Raw genomic sequence first — 4,630 nt, forward strand, 5'->3', positions numbered from 1 at the left:
CCTGTCAGCAGCGGGTCACTGTAGTAATACTCATTACACATAATAGTTGTAGAGACAAAGCGGCGAGCCACACGCGCTGTCATGAATCCACGTGGGCCCCCGGGTGTTCATGGACCATTAGCATAGCTGCAGTGTGCTGTAATCGTCTGTGGCAGCGTTTGCCTAACACTGGCGGGGTTGGACAGGTAACGTTCTGTTCCAAAGTCGGCACGGGGCGACTTGAAAAAGACACAAGAGAAAACACGCAGGCGGAAACTTAAAGGCATCCCACCTCATCGTCACCCATTTATCACTTCACTTAGATCCACCCGATTTCTGCTTATCTGTGAAGAAAAGTATTAACCGCAGATGACTCAACATTTTGTATTTGTTAATGTTTATCTTAAACATTTAAAACTCTGCATGTTGGCTGTGTGTGTTTGTGTATTCGTGCCTGTAGGGGATTGTCTCTTAACATAGTTAAGCTGTGAAAAACCCCAAAGTCTTTGGCGAGGGCTTACACACACTTTTTCTCCTTCCTTCCTCTCACCAGAACCATTTATCAGAGCAGAACAGGGGCAGCTTGCGTGTCGTAAGCCTCTTTGGAGCCACAAACAAATCAAGCAGGGCTCTCCATCAAATGAACTCCCCACTCGACTGGCGGTTACATAAAGGTTTACTCACTCGCTGTGTAACGGCATGTTTCAGTGGGAAAAGCTTCTGATTGAATACATCCATACTAAGAAACACAAGGGGAAAGAAATGAGTGAAACTCATAGCGAAGGGGCGAGGGGTTGAGGTTGAGTGTCAAACTTTTTTCACTTCTTCATATGTCAAGAAACTGAGATTTTACAGCTGATTCCCTTTTTCTCATTGCAGGTGTTGCAAAGTTTGACTATTTAACCTGGTGTGTGACTGACATGCAGTGCTTTGTAAAAGTTTTTATAATGCTTTAACTTTTACATTTTTTGACCCATTAAGACACAAAACCATCAGAGCTGTTATGTGATAAATAAACTAGTGCAGAACCTTGAAAGGGAGAGAAATTTTTGCATGGTTTTTAATGTTTTTAGTTGAACCCTCCAGAATTGTTTATTGGTGTGTTGGAATTAGAGGTTGGCTCCAGTTCTGCAGCCAGGTTCCCATGTGCTGCTTCTACTGACTGCAACTCCTGAGCAGTGCTGGTTTTCTCAGCATAACAACATTTAGTTGTTAATGATATGGTGAAAAATAACCCTGTCTCTTTAATAAATAAAACATGATTAGATTTTTATTAACCGGATGAAAATGTTGATGGGTGTTTTCTTTTTGGACAAACAAAATTGAAAATAATAAGCTGAAGGATCAATGATTCTGCCCCCATCAGCAGTAGCTGTCATGGTGATGGAAAAAGAAGAGTAGCACATAAGCTTGTCATACCTGATAAGTAACTGTCCTGTATGATGAGTGTGGAGCTATTGGTCTTCGTTATACTGGGTTGATTTTTGTCATGATCGAGGCAACAATGGTGCGATTTAATCAGTGATCTAATGTATATTTTACATCACAGGACAAAGGGATCCTCCTGGTTGCTGATTATGGTTGACAGTAGTCTAGTTGTAAAAAAAAAAAAAAAAACGGAAGGGGAATGGTGGAATTTTTCTTTTTTTGGAAGCATACATAGCCTAATTAATATAGTCTATTAACCTATAGCACTTTCCCACTTGGCCAGTGGGAAAGGGGTATTGTTTTCAGTCTTTTCTGGGGGTACCATCCTTTTTGTCGCCACCTGTTTTGTGAGTTTAGTTTTTAAAATAATTACGCTGCAGCATGGTTTAAAAGCAATGTCGCTCAATTGTTCATTTTCATATATTGTCTTTTTATTAGATTGTCGTAATTTCTCTGAACATTGTGGGGTTTTCTTTCACTAAACGTGGCAAAAACTATTTACTCCTTTTGTGTAAAAAAAAGTTATTTTTATTTATTAGAAATATTCTGACTAAGATCAAACCACAATTGTCCTGATCAAGGCTCCCACTATCTTATCTTTTCCTTCCCATAGTGTGCTGTTTTTCTTTGAACGGGTATCAACCCCTGTCACTTATATAATAACTCAAAACCTGAGTAAAGAAGTAGATTCTTACAAAAAAATGTAATGTTTTTGAAATGTCCAAAAAACCTAATGGGTTTGATGTCTTCAAAAGCCAAGCTGCAATGAACCTATTGAGCTGGTATCATAAACAAGGAAATCAAGACTTAAACTTTAGCACTGCAATTCTGCAACACTGTCTGCTTATTGTGGAATCAAATGGTGCAAGCCTGAAGTCTACAGCATGAGTCATCAATCCCATGTTTTTGGAAATGCGTCTGTGGACAGACAGAAACAAACAGACTCTGCCATGGTGACACCAAAACAATAGATAAAAACCTTTCATTACAGAGACTAAGGAAAACTTACTACCTAAAGCTAATTTATTTATATAAAGGATATATAAATACAATTCTCCTTAGTTTACTTACTGTCTTACATTAAGTTAGACTAAACATGTCTTGTTCTAGGTCAACCAGGACTACCATAATCATTTCCATTTGGTAATAAGAGGATCTTTAAGAACATTTTGTTTATACTTTCGTCACAGTCAGGACTTTGAGTATACCTTCTAAAATGTCTATTAAATAATGACTTGTGTCAGACATATCTTTCAAAAACCTTTGCACAACGCTTTGCTGGATTTTTGGTTGATTCCTTCAAAAAGAACTGGAATTGGTTAGTCGAATTTGTAGGCTGCTTTGGTCACATGCACCTTTTCAGCTTTGTCCGCAGACTTTTTATAGGACTACAATCAAGGCTTGCAAAAGTCAGGCTTGTTAGATCAGACACGAGTGGTGCGGTGTGTTGACGTCCGTACGTTGATCTCAATGGTTTCGTGTAAATTAGCAGGTCAGAGCTGAGGCGATTTTAACACTAGTCGCATGCCAAGTCGTTTGACACAGGTAGACACGCCACTAAAAGCCACTTGTTCCAGAGTTTAAATGGGTTTTTCGGCCAGTGTGGAAGGCTCATTGGTAGCCCCATCCACAAAAAAATAAGCCTTCATCTATACAAAGATAGTCTTTAATGTAAAGCAGCCTTTTGTCTCGTCGCCAACTATCATGGCTTTGCCTAAATGCAAAAGATGCTTGACCAAACCTGTGTATCATCCATAAAAAAGATGCAGTTTTCGCGGTACAGTGTTGTGGACATGTCCAGTTCCCATCCTGTTGCAGTGTTTGCTTTTGTCTTCAAACCAGTTCTGAACCCAAAATGAAGAGCCACTTTTTCACCTAAATGGTCTGAACAGACTGACATTCTGGCTAGAGCACCAGCTGTTTGTGCTAAGATTTTTCCCATCACTACAGCCCACAAATAAGAGTACGGCAACCAAACACCTGTATGCATTTACTTGGTTCCATGATGACGAAACCTCAATGTTGGACAACCGTGAGAGTGTGGATTCTTTCTATAGTTGTGGTACAGGAAGCTCACATTTGAAAGGGGAGTAAAAGGTTTTGGTTGAACCTTCTGTTCTGTGGTTTAGCTACAGCAGGAAGAGTCACAGACAACTTGACCCTCACCTTTGAGCCTGACCGTGGCTTTAGATGGAAGCCAGGGGTCTGTGCCCTGTTCTGACTCCTGTGGCTGTATGGTTAATGGAATTGATTGTTGTCTTTGGAATGGAGTGTTCGCATAACAGGGCTGTGTGGAAGCATTGCTAAGAGCTAAATGTGACTGTCTTGGATTAAAGGGACATAGGCGATTTAGTATGGCTCTGTTAAGTTTTGAATGATTCATGGTGTAGAAACACTTGCGTATACAATGTATACAGTCCCTTTGGTCGCTACACCCTCTCAGCTCCAACTTGAATCTCTCCCCTGTGGAGGACAACATCACTTTTAGGGTCCTAAAGAGGTTGGAGTCATGAAAGTAGAAGTTTTCAGTTTCTTCTTGGTAGCATTTTTCATTAAAAAGAAACAGATTGAAAGAATCATATAAGCTATTTGTTCATCATTCAAATCATCATTACCACAGGAGAGAGATACTATAAAACAATATTTAAGCATTTGTTTGAATGGTGAGCAGTAATTTGAAATGAAGTGTATCTGTACATGGCGAGGTCTCATAGGGCCAACTAGTGAACATTAGAGCAGCATGCAACTCACACTACACATCAATATTTAAGGACATACTGGGACTCTTCCATTTGACATCCCCAAGGGGATGAAGCAGGCCAATATAATTTTTTCTCCTGCATCTCCTAACCCTGACCTCTGTCACTTTTTAGAGCTTTCCTTTCTTCCTTTCTCTTCCTTTCCCATCCATTTATTGCCGTTCTTTCCACACTTACTTCATTAGCAGCACAGATTTTCTGTATCCCTTTCTTTCGTACCACTTTAAATTAAAACAGTAAAATGTGAACATTAAGTCTACCCCTGTGTCAGATAAACAAGTAAAGCTTATCTTTTCTTTTTTTTAAGCCACATGTTTAAAAGTCCTTGGTTTTAACTGGAAGTTCTTTTGCCTATGTATTGCATTTTAATTGATTGAACCTTCATGATTTCTATGTTTCCTTGCTTCCAGAGATGGGAAGTAACGAAGTACAAATACTTCGTTACTGTACTCAAGTAGATTTTT

This window comes from Cyprinodon variegatus, unplaced genomic scaffold, assembly GCF_000732505.1.
Source record: "Cyprinodon variegatus isolate N-32 unplaced genomic scaffold, C_variegatus-1.0 Scaffold623, whole genome shotgun sequence".
Classification (NCBI taxonomy): Eukaryota; Metazoa; Chordata; class Actinopteri; order Cyprinodontiformes; family Cyprinodontidae; genus Cyprinodon; species Cyprinodon variegatus.